Source organism: Balaenoptera borealis (assembly GCF_965194805.1).
Source record: "Balaenoptera borealis genome assembly, chromosome: 11".
Taxonomy (NCBI): Eukaryota; Metazoa; Chordata; class Mammalia; order Artiodactyla; family Balaenopteridae; genus Balaenoptera; species Balaenoptera borealis.
The window spans coordinates 23,012,602-23,027,429 of NC_138868.1; the positions used below are offsets into that span (position 1 = coordinate 23,012,602).

The 14,828-nt window shown below is 42.8% G+C and overlaps 1 long non-coding RNA gene across 1 annotated transcript; it reads left to right on the forward strand.

Moving 5' to 3' along the window:
* The first annotated feature begins 3,686 nt into the window (after positions 1-3,686).
* On the forward strand, positions 3,687-11,228 carry LOC309606140. Its single transcript, XR_014231672.1, has 2 exons — positions 3,687-4,540; positions 4,573-11,228. It is a non-coding gene; the product is annotated as an uncharacterized lncRNA (long non-coding RNA).
* Positions 11,229-14,828: the final 3,600 nt, after the last annotated feature.

Genomic DNA, 14,828 nt, shown 5'->3' on the forward strand with positions numbered 1-14,828 from the left:
GATCACTGAATTTATGATACAGATAACTTCAAAACAGAGTAGAGAAAGAGTGGTCTTTCCAATAAACGATGCTAGGTCAGTTGGGTATCCGTAAAGAAAAAAAGTAAGTTAGAATCATAACTCACACCATACAGACGAGTCAACTGCAGACAGGCTGTAAATTGAATGTGAAAGATAAAATATACATCTTTTAAACGAATATGAAGGACAATATCTTTATGACCTTGAGGTAAGCAAAATCTCTTAAACAGGACAAAAATACACTAACCATAAGAAAGAAATCAATAAATTGAATGCTGTTTAAGAAATTCTGCTCACTAAAAGATACCATTAAGACAGTGAAAAGTCAAGGCACAGAGTGGGAAGAAATATTTTAAAATATATATATATATACATATCCTACAAAAGACTCACATCCGCAATATGTAACTAATGTTTGCAAGAAAAAGACAGATAACCCAATAGAAAAATAGACAAAAATAATTCAACAGGCACTTCACAGAAGGGTTTATCCAAATAGCCAGTATATATGAAGAGATGCTCAACTTCATTAGTCATCCAAAAAAAATGAGAATTAAAACCACAATATGGCTAAAATGAAAATCACTGAAAATGCCAAGTGTTGGTAAGGATGTGGAGTATCCAGAACTCTCATACACTGCTAATGAGATGATACATTGATACAACCACTTAAAAAAAACTGAACACGTGCCTATCCTGTGATCCAGCAATTTCATCCCCACGTAGATAGCCAACAAAAATGACTACACATATTCACCAAAAGACACGGACAAGAGTGAGCATAAGAGCATGATTCATTACTGCCAAAAACTAGAAAACACCCAAATACCCATCCACAGCAGAATTCATCCAGTGGAAAATTGTATTACGGTGTGAATTGTTAGTATAGCTGTTATTTTCGTGGGGCTAGTGATGACTGAGTATAAGGGAGGTTTCTGGGATGCTAGTAAAATGTGTACTTTTGAGGTGGGTGCTGATTACACTTATTATAATTATGAACATATAATTCTATGTTCACTTGGTAAAAATTCATTTACAATCTATGTACTTTTCCATATATAGTTATATTTCATAAAGAAGTTTCAAATACTGGGGATAAAGAGGGAAAGAATGAAAAGGGAGAAGTGCTTGCAAACGCTCAGGAAATAAATTAATTGAAACAAGTCCAATATTGGTAACTATTTTCTGCCAACTGGACATGACTTTGTGTGACATGCCAGGCAGAGAGCAGCCCCATCTTGAGGCAGTTCAAACGTCAGTACCAAACTATGATGATGCCCACAGATGCAGAATTCCAGCATTCTCTCTCAGGGTTTGAGGAAGATACAAAAAACGTTTTCCCGGTCTGGTAAAGAGGGCCATTCTGCTAACATGTTGTTTTTGGTTTAGCAGGCAGGTCCTATCTACTCAGTGACCTCATCCAATCTCACGGTTTCAAATGACATCTAAATGCTGATGATTCCAAAATGTATAAAACCAACTCAGACCTCTCCACTAAACTTCAGAATTATATAGCTTGAATCATACAAAATTGCCATTTTTTGTGGGGCTAAAAATGTGTGATTTCAGATAGCTCAACTTATAAATAAACTGCCTAATTTATATTTCTAATAAGCATCTCTAATAAAACTTATGCAAAACCAAATCTTCCTCTCCTGCAACTGCCCACCTCAATACATGGCAATCCTATTCTTCCTTCGCTCTAGCTAAAAACCTGGAGCCATCATTGACTCCTCTCTGTCTCTAAAACCACATATTGAATCCATCAACAAATCAACCCTGCCAGGCCTGCCTTCAGAATATATCCATAGTCAGACAGCTTCTCCCCACCTTCACAATATCACCTTGGTCTAAGCCACCACTGATTGCATGACTTTTTGCAATAATTCACTCTGCATGCTCCCTCCTCCCTCAACCCCCAAATTTAGTTCATCCCAGCAGCCAGAGTCATCCTCCAAAATGCTATATCAGATTGTATCACTCTTCTGCTTAAAATTCTCCAGTGATGTCCCATCTCATTCAGAGTAAAGACCTAAGTCCTACAATTGCCCAAAAAGCCCTACAGCATTGGGTTCTCCCATCACCTCTCCAATGAGACTCCTCCCACTCCTCGCCTTGTTCATTCCACTCCAGACACCCTGGCCTTGTTGCTGTTCCTCCAACATGCCACACAGACTCCCACTCCAGGGTTACCTGCTGTTCCTACTGTTGGAAACACTACCAGATATCCATACTATATTTACTCCTTCCTCTCCTTCAATTCTTTGCTTTTCACTGGGAACTTTCCTAATAACCATGTTTAAAATTCAAAAATTCCCCAACAGGCACTTTTTAACCACTTCCCTGTTCTATGTTCCTTCATAGCACTTATCACCACCTAACATACTATGTATCTTACTTATCTGTTGTTTTATTATAAACAAATTAGTATATGTTTCATAAAGACATGGATTTGTTTGTTTTGTTTTCAGCTGTGTTTCTAGTATCTGGAACAGTGCCTGGCACATAGAAGACATGAAATAAATATTCAGTAAATAAATATTCAGTAATGAAAGAAGGAAAGAATACATCGCAGACCCAGAATCCTTCCAGTTTTCCACTCCTCTCTCCTTAGAATATGACCCTTGTCCTCATGGCCCAAGATCACTGCTCAGTCTTTGACATCACATCCATATTATTTTAAGCAGCAAGATTCAGGAAGGAGGAAGAAAGACATGCCCCCTTTATTTTAAGTAGACTTTCAGAAGTCCACACTTCATTTCTGTTTATATCCCATCATCCATAACCTAAGCCATGCTTTCCCAACCTTGGCATTATTGACATTTTGGACCAGATAATTCTTTGCTATGGAGAGACTGTCCTGTACTTTGTAGGATGTTTAGCAGCATCTCTGCTAGCGTTCCACCAGATGCCAGTAGAACATGCCCCTCTCCCCACCTCCAAGTTGTAACAAAATGTCTCCATACATTGCCAAATTTCCCAGGGAAAGAGGGATACCCCTGGTTGAGAACCACTGACTTAAACTGAAAGAGGTGGTACATATCACAATAGTAAATATCAGGTGGTAAATTTGGAATTCTGTATTTTGAGATACGACAGGAAAATGCATGTTTGGTAAGTATCTAGCAGTCTCTGTTGAGAAAAAAATTAATCCTCCCCAGAGGCAAGCACTGTTTTCACTGGAGATAATTTCAGAGATATTCAATGCATAAAAAATTGGCTTACTTATATAAAGAGTAGCCTCTGTCATACTAAGCTATGCCTTGCTTTTTTTTCTCTTAACAAGGCCATTTTTGTCTGGGATAGGATATGGCCTTTCTACCTATGGATTCAAGTATTCTTTTATTTCTGAAAAGTTCTCTTAAATTTTAAAATTTCAATTTTAAAAATTATATCTTTAAATATTCGTTCAGTTTCCTTATTTAACCATCATTAACACCAATTATGGGTATTTTAGACTTCCTGTGTCTGTCTTCGATATCTGTTATTTTTGTCCTAATCATTTAAAAAATTTCATGGTACTTTACATTTCACTTTCCTGTGCCTTATGTTCACCAGTGTCTATCCGTTATAGTGTTGCATTCAATCCTTTGTTGAACTTACTTTTCTCCTCCATCTCTTCCCAGAGCTCTGTCAGGTCACAGAGCATCTCCTTCTGGCATCTCACCTTTCTGATCCCTGTTTTCTGGAGGCAATTACTTCATTATGCTATTTTTTTATTAATGGTGATATGTTTGATCATAATTTTTGTATCTTGAAGACAATATTTTTCTGATGAATAGTCTTTATTTGCCATTAGTTGCTTCAATTCCTTTTCTGACTTCTTTCTTCTAGTGTCTTTATATAATGATCCTGTGACCATTCCCTTTTTGCTGTTACTCATCAGTAAGATGATTCTTAACTCAATTAAATATTTACAGAAAATATCTCGGGGACTCACCAAGGACTATGAGCCAAACTAGAAAGAATCCTCTGTTTATATGAAGCTGTGGGTGGAATTAAATGGTTTTAGCCTTTTCTTTCCCCCAGTCAGCAGTGACCCATAGCCGTCTGATCTTTTCACAATACAGATTGTCTCTCTCCCACCCTGCCTCATTTGCAGTTTGCTTCCTGTCAGTATGTCTTGTCTGTGTAATTTCTCATTCAGTCCTGCCTGTCGTCCTCTTTACCACTGAGGCCTAGCAAAGTCCTTGTAACGAGTCGACATATTTTCTGTTCCAAACAAGAATAAGACCAAGACCACCAGTTGCTACTAACATTTATTCTCTTTTCTTCTTGTTACCAAACCAAACTTGAGTCTGCTCACCTGACATGCAGCAAAGCCAATCTATTGACATGGGGTTGTGTTACTGCAAGGTGCCCACCATGTTGCCAAGGAAGGAGAACAGGCAGCTCATGTTCAAGAGACCCAAACTTCCCAATAGCTTTCAGGGAAGGGTTTTTAAAGGCAACGTTAGGGATAAGGATTGTAGGGTGCCTGATCAGCTTGTGAACATTCTTCTAATTGGTTGGTGGTGAGGTAACCAGATGGTATAATTGGTTGGTGGTGAGGTAACCGGATGGTATTTTGGGAGTCAACATCATCAACCTTACAGTTCCAACCAGTTTGGGATCTGTGTGCTGGTTATCAGAATGCAGTTTACTTCTTCCACCTGGTGGGGTTTTTAGTATCTGCAAAACAACTCAAGGATATGGCTCAGGATATTATCTGAAGCCCTTGAGGAGGCACTGAAGGTCCTTGACTTTGTTTTATGGCTAAACTATTATTATTTTGTCTTGTTTGACTGTTTTCCTTTGTTTCTGCATTTTCTCACTTCCCTGATTAAACCTGCTCTTTGGAACTTGGGGAAGGCCTGGGAGGCTAAAGCTCCTCTATAAACAAAAGGAAGGGGACACAAGGGTCTGTCCCCAGGAGGCCCCACAGTGTCCTGCTCAGTTTCATTATATCAGAACTTCTCTATTATTGGAGATAGCAATATAAGCTGCTAAAAGATTACTTTTTCTGGACTTTGCAGCTGTTTGTGACCATATAATCAGGTTCTAGTGGATATCTTTTGGAGGGAATTCTGGAAAGTCTCTATTAAAAAAATACAGACAGCTGGAGAAAACTCTTGTTATCCTCCCTTCTACTGCCTGGAATATGAATGTGATGATTGATGCTCCAGCAAACTCCTGGATCAAGAGGTTACCATCAAGGTGGAAGCCACACACCAGGAAAGTGGGACCGAAAAGCAGAAAACCTAATTTTTTATAACAGTGGAGTCACTACACCAGCTCTGGACGGCAAACCTCTAGACTTCTCTTACGTGAGAGAGAAACAAACTTCTATCTGTTATTTTGGTTGTTCTGTTAGATGCACTTGAACTTAATCCTAACTAAAACAACAAAGCTTTGTCCCTAAGGGTGTATTACTGACTTTGAAGAACTGCTCTGCGAGCCTTGTCTGAGATCAGCAGTCAAAGATGTCCTCTCTTGTTGGAATAACCACTATTTGACTTTTACTCCTTTTGACATCCCTTCCTCAAATATTATAGTTTGGAGCTATAAATGTCTCCTAGTGCTCTTTAAGATGGAATTTTAGTTTTCTCAATTTTGAGTATTCTCCTTTTTTCTTAAATGAAGGAGTAGACAGGTGGAATGCTTCTCTGTTCTACTACTTTAAAACTGGAAGGAGGAGATTTTTATTTTTAAGATAGAGAAGAAACAGTTTGAAAACAGCAAAAGGAAATATGAAGGGCACAATCTCTACTTCCAGGCTCTGATTTATGAGACATATAAGATTCACACAAGAAGTCTGCAGAGCAGGTGATATCATCAGAGGACAGTTCATTTCTTTTAGGGTAAAAATACAGCACTTAAAGTAGATGTTGAGGATACAGAGTTATTAGCTAAATGATAACCTAAGAGTCCGAAAGGCATAACAAAAGGTTAAAAGGACAAGGAAGTGCACTGGGTGGTCAGAATTACATGGTCATTAAGGGTCAAGGTGACAATGGGTGAACTGGGAGATTGGGCTTTCCTGGTGACAGGAAAACTAGCAAGTATCCTAATAGCCTCCAGAGGAAGGCAGGTTCACCCTTTCATACTACATTGGAGGATGGATATATATATATATATATATACTTATTTATTTATATATAGATATAGATAAGATATAGATATAGATATAGATATAAAACCTGGGTCCAGGTACTCATATACACAAAGAGCGACTGTCTTCTGAGGTCTTACCATCTCTTTAGAGCCTTAATGTTCAACACCTTCAGTCTCTCATCCCCTAAAGTTTACAGAAATCTTCCATCAACTCCCTTCCATTCTATTCAAAGATACTTAATTGCATCAGTTAGATGAGACTTATGGAAAACAAACGCCTGGAAGAAAAGTATATTGTAGGCAGCTTCTGCTTTCCACCTCAACACAACCCCTCCTGAGAGAAGGAAACTTAACACCTGGGGGAACTGGGGTGGGGGGAGTAAAAGGGGGAAATAGAAAAACACAAATTATTATGTCAAATATTATCCTACTCCCAAAGCACTCTCTTGCTTTGATTCTCCACACAAGGTAACCAGTCCCCTTTCTCTGCTGTGACTACAGCCAAATCCTGCTTTTCATGTCGGCAGAGTAGTGACGCCTTCTTGGAGAAAAGTAGGCGACCTCAGAACCTCTGCACCCCCAGACATCTCCCCCTGCTCCTGATCCTTATAGATTCCTTTTAACCCTCATTCTTTGAGAGCAAGGTTTTTAAAATGCTTTTCAAGGAAAATCTTATCCACAACTTCAAACTAGGAAACGTATAGAGCGTTGGTGCTCTGGCTGAAGCAGAGGCGGGGACCCCGAGCTCTGTGTACTCAGTCACCTCTTGGCACTGCCGTCCGGGCCTGACCCTCCCTGCCACACACTCACCTCTGCTAAAAATCCTGGACTATGGTGACCAACTCATCCCAGTTTGCCCAGGACTTTCTGGGTTTTAGCACTCAAAGTTCCACATCTTGGGAACCCCCCCGGTTCCATGCAAACCAGGAGAGTTGGTCACCTAACCCTAAACACACCTCCATGATGGTTTAAAAATCCCCAATTTAGAAAAATTCATTGCCCTTGTCACAATATAAGCATTTCTAATAAAGGTAACATTTTAAGCCATGGTTGGTCATTGCCAGCGTAGTATGAATTAGTTCATCAGCTACTTTCCAAATGGCAGCCAGGTGAAGAATGGGATTTGATGGTGAAAAGGACAGGTACGGCTGCCTCTTTAGCATGCCCCTGTTGACTTAAAAAAAAATATGTGCACAACATGAGAGTTGCGAGTTAAGTTTTATTTGAGGCAAAATGAGGACTGCAGCCCAGGAGAGAGCAGCTGCCCCGAGGAGGCGAGCGGAGGAGCCAGGAGATACAGGAGTTTTGCAACAAAGACCAGGCAGTCAGAACGTCAAAAGATTATTGTTAAATAAAGAAAACCAAATATCTCAAGTTAAGGAATTCAGTGCTTTTCTAGGTATGGGAAGATGCAAGAGTCTGGGCTCAGTTAAATCATTCCTTAGATATGCACCTCAGCTATCTGGGGCCAGTATCCTGTATTTTCACATCCTGAGTTTCCTCAGGGCTCACCACAGGGAGTGACTGCAGTCTGATGGCTGCTAGATGGCAGGGATCCTTTTCAGCACTGAGTCACCTCAGGGCTCACTGGCTCACGCTGGAGGGCTGCAATCATTGATGACTGTGCCATCCTTTGTTTATTGATATGGCAGGAAATATTCCATTTATAAATATTCCATGCCCTTTATAAGTATTCCATTTATCACCCTGTTGGTCTTGTTAAAGTCAAATTCACTCACCCAGTTTCCTACAGGGATACCCTAGTGGAACACCCTGAAGCTGCACCCCCTCCATACCCAAGCAGTGTCTTCTCTCCCCATATGAGGAAATATGCAGTCAGGGCTGCAGAACAGACTAAAACCAAGGACCCACGCAGGGAATCAAGCCTTGACTTCACTAGAATAACTCTGTGACCAAACTAACCAGCCACAGAGAAGCCTGTATAATTGACTTGGAAAAGCTTTCAGGCACAAGAGTCTCTCACAGCATTGGGAACCAAGGCCCAAACTACAGAATGAGCACCCAGCAGAGAAAGGAACCGTTCAAAGATACCCAGATGATCCCCCTTGCTGGCAAAGTTGTCCAGATGCTCATGCCGTTCATTAAGCCCAATTCTAATTCATCTGTGACCTTATTGAAACCAACTCTTTCCCAGAGCCTCTAACACCTCTCCAGATTCAGACGCCCTTTCCCTCCAAGTAGAATTTGAGGGTCTGTTTTTCTTATTAAGTTTAATTGAAAGATGACTGAACCATGGTCTTTCATAAACAAGGAATTCCCTACCAACAGACCTTGTAGAACAGAGGGGTGGCAAAGAGGCAGCAGAGACATGATACAGCTTCTACAGTCTGTACAGTGATGAAAGGCTGGGTCCAGCCTGGACCACTTCAAAGTCAACCCATCAGACCTCAGACACTGGATAAACTGAAAGCAGCACATTGTGTTTAGAAGAGCCGCATTCGGCGTGGCAGCAACAAGACCGAGGAGAGATGGGCTGAGAGCATGAAGGGATGTGAGAGAGGAGCAGCACAGACAAGGCAGCAGCAGTCAAAGGGTTAAAATCCAACCGCTGTCCTCAAACCCAGGGTTTCCCACTCACATGCCAGGGCACACTGTGTGCTACGAATGACTCACAGGTGTTTGCAGGTGTCAGCCCCTCTGTACTGGTTGGGACTTGGGGGAGCTGGAGATGCCAGGCCAGCTGCCTCCAGCTGTGAGCAGCCTTCCGCATGCCCCCAGTGTGCTGTAGGAATATAATCATCCTTACCTGTGCCGTGTTAAATGATGTTGACATGGGGTTTAACATGTTGGGAAGCACCGATAGAAATCCATTCCTGACCCCCATCTAACTGTGAAGCCGCATGTGTCTTCTTTTCTATCAGAACAAATACCCGCAACAACCACAACTAAGCAACACGGTATAGAGAAGGCAGGCTGCTCTAGGAATCACCACGCCTATATTTTATCAGTCTAGAATATATTAGGGTGGTCTGTTTTTCAAAGGTTTGTTTTCGAAACTTGAACGCACTTGGGTGGATTTGAGTATGCCACTCTTACCCCAAAGCTTCTAACGAAAACCCTTCTAGAGCCTCCTCTTGTTTTTAGGGTAAACATCAAAGTCCTTACCAGGACTTGCAGGACCTTCCAGGGTATGGCTTCTTCGGGGCAGGAGTCTTAGTTGCTCATGACAGACCCACTCTAACTGGACGCAGAGAACCTCTGGGAGAGACGGTCAGAAGGTTCCAGAGCTAGGAACAACAGCCAGCCTCACCCAGACTGCCCCCTGACATCGTCCCTCACACAGACTGCCCGGTTCACCCCTCCCTTGCTGAGCACTGGACACCAGAATCTCCCCCCCCTGCTGCTCCTGAAAGCCGTCACTGCCACCACACTCCCCAGAGGATGAATTCAGCATGGCTCCCGCCGCCTCACCTTGCTCTCTTCTGGAAAGAAATTGCACGGGCGGGGGGAGCCCCTAATTGCAGAGCTTACAACAGGGCTGTGTCCTGTCTGAAAGGGAAGTTGGGGAAAAGAGTATTCTGGTGTCCGCTTTAGGAAGGTGGAGTGCGTGGTGTGGGAAACTCCGCAAGCGTAGGAAAGACCACCAATGAGGGTTGACAGTGACAAATTTGACAGATGCCCATTTGCTCCACTGCTTGACACTCCAGCTTCATCTCCCCTGGTCCATTTCACCCCAGCTACATGGGCTTCTCTCAGTTACTCAAAATATCATCATACCTCCTTATAGTAGAATAATCCCCCCTCCCAAGGATGTCCACACCCTAATCCTTGAAATCGGTGCACGTGTTGTCTTACATGCTGAAAGGAAATTTGTGGATGTAATTAAGGACCTTGAGACGGGGAGAGCATCCCGGATTGTTCAGGTGGGCCCAATGTAATCACAAGGGAAGCAGGGGCATCAGAAGCAGAGGGGCTATAATAAGAAGTGATAATAGAAGCAGAGAGTGGAGGGCTGCAAGATGGGGCTCTGAGCTAAGAAGTGCAGCCAGCCTCTGGGAGCCGGAAGAGACAAGGAACAGACTCTCCACTAGAACCTCCAGAAGGAACGCAGCCCTGCAGACACCTTCACATTAGCCCCATGAAACCTATTCCAGACTTCTTACCTCCACGGCTGTAAGAGAATAAGCCTGTGTTGTTCTGAGTCATTAAGTTTGCGGAAATCTGTTACAACAGCCATAAGAAATGACTGCAGTCCTGCCTTAGCACATGCTGTTCCTGCCTGGAACACCTACCCTCAGATGCTCCTGTTCCTTCACATCTCAGCTCATGTATCCCTTTCTCACAGAAACTGCCTCTAACCTCGCAGACTAGGTCAGTTCCCCTAGTATCTTTTCTTACAGTCCCATGAACTTGTAATTTATGGTACTTATGACAATTATAATTTTATGTTGGAGTTACTATTTAATTCTACTCTCACCAGACTGTAAGATACCTAAGAACAGGGGCATGTCTAGTTTTGCTCTCCACTATATCTCCATCACCTGGCACAATACCTGGCATACAACAGGTGCTCAAGTAGTATATGTTGAAAGAATGGATGGATCTCGCACATGCACAGTCAACCCTAGCAGCAAAGCACTTTACGTGGCTTAAGAAGATGCTTATTCAGAAAAAAATCTAGACACAGCTTCTAAACATGGCGAAGAGCAAGCACTCCATAAACGCTGGATAGATGGACAGATACATGGATGCAGGGATGCAGGGATGCTTACACGGACCAACAGAAGAATGGACAGAACGCCCTCATGACCATATACATATTTTAAAAACTTGCTGGAGGATTTATCTTACAGGAATAATATTTTGATCAATAATTGCCTGTATTACAAAACAAATAGTCATGGGGTAAAGTGTACAGCATGGTGACTACAGTTAATAATTATAGTTAAAACACAATTAATGGACTGCGTAGTTGAAAGTAACTAGGAGAGTGGATCTTGAAGGTTCTCATCATAAGAAGAAAATTTGTAACTACATACAGCAATGGATGTTAACTAGAGTTACTGTGGATCATTTTGCAATATACACAAATATCAAATCATTGTACTGTACACCAGAAACTAATATAATGTGATGTCAAATATACATCAGTGGGCTTCCCTGGTAGCGCAGTGGTTGAGAATCTGCCTGCCAATGCAGGGGACACGGGTTCGAGCCCTGGTCTGGGAGGATCCCACATGCCACGGAGCAACTAGGCCCGTGAGCCACAACTACTGAGCCTGCGCGTCTGGAGCCTGTGTTCCGCCACAAGGGAGGCCGCGACAGTGAGAGGCCCGCGCACTGCGATGAAGAGTGGCCCCGGCTCGCCGCAACTAGAGGAAGCCCTCACATAGAAAACGAAGACCCAACATAGTCAAAAATTAATTAATTAATTAATTAATTAATTAAAAATATATATATATATACCTCAGTGAAAAAGAATAGATGCTACTCTTAAACCATGACCCTTGAACGCTGAATGATACCCCACTCCTTAATTGCATTCCCAGCCTGTCATTTGTTCGCTGCATTCAGAAAACCTTTACTGAACTCCTGCTATGTGGCAAGCATTTCAGAGACACCAGAAAGAGCAAAACAAGGTCAAGAATCTCTTGCTCTTCTAGAGCTACATGATTCATCCTTCACTTCATTTAATCCTCACATACCCTGTTAAAGAGATCATTTCCTGCCTGTTGCATCAGGTTGATAGTCAGCCCAGCCTGTGTGGACCCTGCTCTGAGCTCTGTTTAGATGGAGGAAGGGGGATGTAGAGGATGTTATCAGTTGGCATTCTCCAAACGCTACTCTGACACGGATGTGGAATCCTGACTTCCTTTGTCAAGGAGCATTGCCTTTTCCTGACAAAAGGACTATTTTGCTACCTAGTCCTTCAGTGTCTGTATCACAGGATCCTGAGCCCTTTCTGGAACTTTTCTCTAACCACTGGCAGCCACCTCTCTACAAAATGGGGATACAGACATCGTCTTTTGTGCCCTTCTTGCTCCTCCACTCCTCTTCCTATGCCTGTCTGTGCCTTTCCCAGTCCAGGTGCCTGATCTATATCCCACTCCCAAGGGCCCGGACACTCAGGGAGTTTCCAAAACGGTGACCAATGATAGCGCCCTAGGTGATCGTCCTCTCAGGATGATTTAAATTTTGTAAGATTTCCCCAAATATTGAGTTCTTCAAAGTTAAAAGAAATTAATGGCTAAGGATGAACATTTGTGCATGATGCCTGATGAAGAGAAAAAAAATGTTTAAGGCAGAAAGTCTTGATCAGTGCCTCAAATCATCTCCCAGAGCTGGGCCACAACCTCTACGCACACTGTTGCACTGCCTGCTTCCCTAAGAGGCCCGAAGCTGAGCCACTGAAATGAAGAGAGAGAGACCCAATGATGGGCACATGCCAGGAGCTTCATTACTAAACGGTGCTTTGCTAGAGATGGCGATGCATGCAAGCAAAGGACGAGGCACTTCAGGACAACTGCCCATGGCCACATCTGGCATTGGTGGATTCTGTGAACAGCTGCTGCCTTGAGCTTTGCTGGCTCAGCCTGGCTGAAAGCTGGGGCAGAACAGAATGCCCGGTTCCCAAGGCTGTCCTCCAAGTATCTGGAACAGCTTATTTTTTTTAGGATTTTTATATCTAGATATTGAAGATATAGTGTGAAAATGAGACTCTATCATTTTTTACAAAAATCCAGAAAGAACAGCCCCATCAATCAAGAAATTATTCTCATTAGTCACTTTCTAGCCTATTGCCTCCGGATTACACTAGGCTGCCAGCAGAGATGTAGGACCACAATTAATAAAACATCATACAGATATAGGCTGCAACCACAATGGGCACAATTAGGATTCACACAGAAGCACAAGCATACACCCTGCCCCTCGGCATCTCCAGGCTCCTGTTTTAGGACCCCCCCAGTTCTCAAAACTAATCCAATGAGAATGTAAACCCACTACTAGTTCATGTGTGTGAAGTCAGACCTTTCATGAGAGAGACCCAGAAGACACCAGCTGAATATGATAAACCAGAAACAGGAGGATGTGTAAAGAGCTTGGGCTCTGAAATCAGACTCAGAACTAGGTCTGAATTGGGCTTCTCCAATTATTAGCTGTGTGACCTTGGACGAACTACCTAAGTTCTCTGGGCCTTGGTCGTCCAATCACTAGAACAGTGATAATAATATTGTTTTGTATAGCTGTGGCGAAGGTTAGAGAAAATGTGTTCAAAACACATATCCCAGTACCTGTCACTTAATAAATGATAGCAATTATTATTGGTAATCATGAGTATTGGTAATAAATGAGCATAAATGTGCTCTCTCTCTCTCTCTCTCTCTCTCTCCCTCTCTCCACCCTCCCTTTTCTCTCTCTCCCTCCCTGAAGTTGTACCTACCACAGTCCTACTGCTATTTTTCCCTTCGGATGCCTACATGACCAGTCAGTCTCTCAAAATGAATTTATCAACTCAGACCAGGTGCTGAGCAATAAACTAGGTCATGTTGGAGACACCATTACTACTGTTGTCAGCAATAACTGATCTCAGCTTTTGGACATAAATTTGGCTGTTTTGTGTTCTGCTGCCATCAGGGAGCAATCTTACAAAGGGGACCCCTCCCTCCCTAATGGAAACATTTGGGGGAAGTGGGAGGGAATCGCTACAAAGCAGGCACAGAACAAAACAGCTGGAAGTGGCCTCCCTAATTGGCATCTTCCCGTATTATGACAGGTTTATGGCCGATTATGACGGCAGAAAGGGGACATGCAGGGACAGAGTGGCAGACAGCACGTCCTCAGATGGAAGTTTCCACAGGCTTCCAGATGTAGCCATTCCCTTTAACCTGTATGTTCACAGTGGCTCCAGAGTACCCTTCCCGGGGACTCCCAGGGCCATAGGTCATTGTCAGTTTGCCTGCCACGTCCAGCTCTACAGAAGCACTTGGGAAAGACCAAGCAGCTAATGACAGCAGGGCAATCAAGGGGACAAGACAGCTGGGCTGGGGGTCGAGGGGACCCTGGGCTCCCATCCTCTCACCACTTGAACTTCTAGCAAGTTCTTGTTCCCCTAAGGGTCACAGTTTCCTGTCAGCGAGAAGGCTGACCTGTATCCCTCCCCTTCCTATAAGAGGAATGTTGCCACGCGTGCTCACTTTGCTTATCTGTAGTTTCTACTTTTTCTACACTATATACATATCTTTGAGGAGAGAGATATATAATTTTTGACGTTTCTTCTGATTGTACTGCTCAGATCTTGTCCACCCCTGAACCAATCAGCAATATGTGTGTGTGGATAGATAGATAGATTAGATAGATAGATAGATGATAGATAGATAGATAGATAGATAGATAGATAGATAGATAGATAGATAGATAGGTAGATAGATAGATGATAGATAAATAGATAGATAGATTTGAGAGGTTGTAAAATAATAACTAAAATACTAAGCTCATATTAACTGGGCACTTCCGATGTGCCAATCACAGTGTTAAATGCTTTACGTTCATTAGCACATTTAATCCTGCCAACAACACTGAGAAAAGTTGACTGGACACACCTGCTGTTGGCTGCCCGGCGTTCATTTCCCTCTGCCTCCTGCTAACCGTGCTCTGAATTTCCCACGAGAAACCATGCCTCCTCGTCATCTTCCCCCATGTGGTTTCCTGGCATTGGCTTCAGACCCAGCTCTGGAAGTAGATCTTGATTGGCT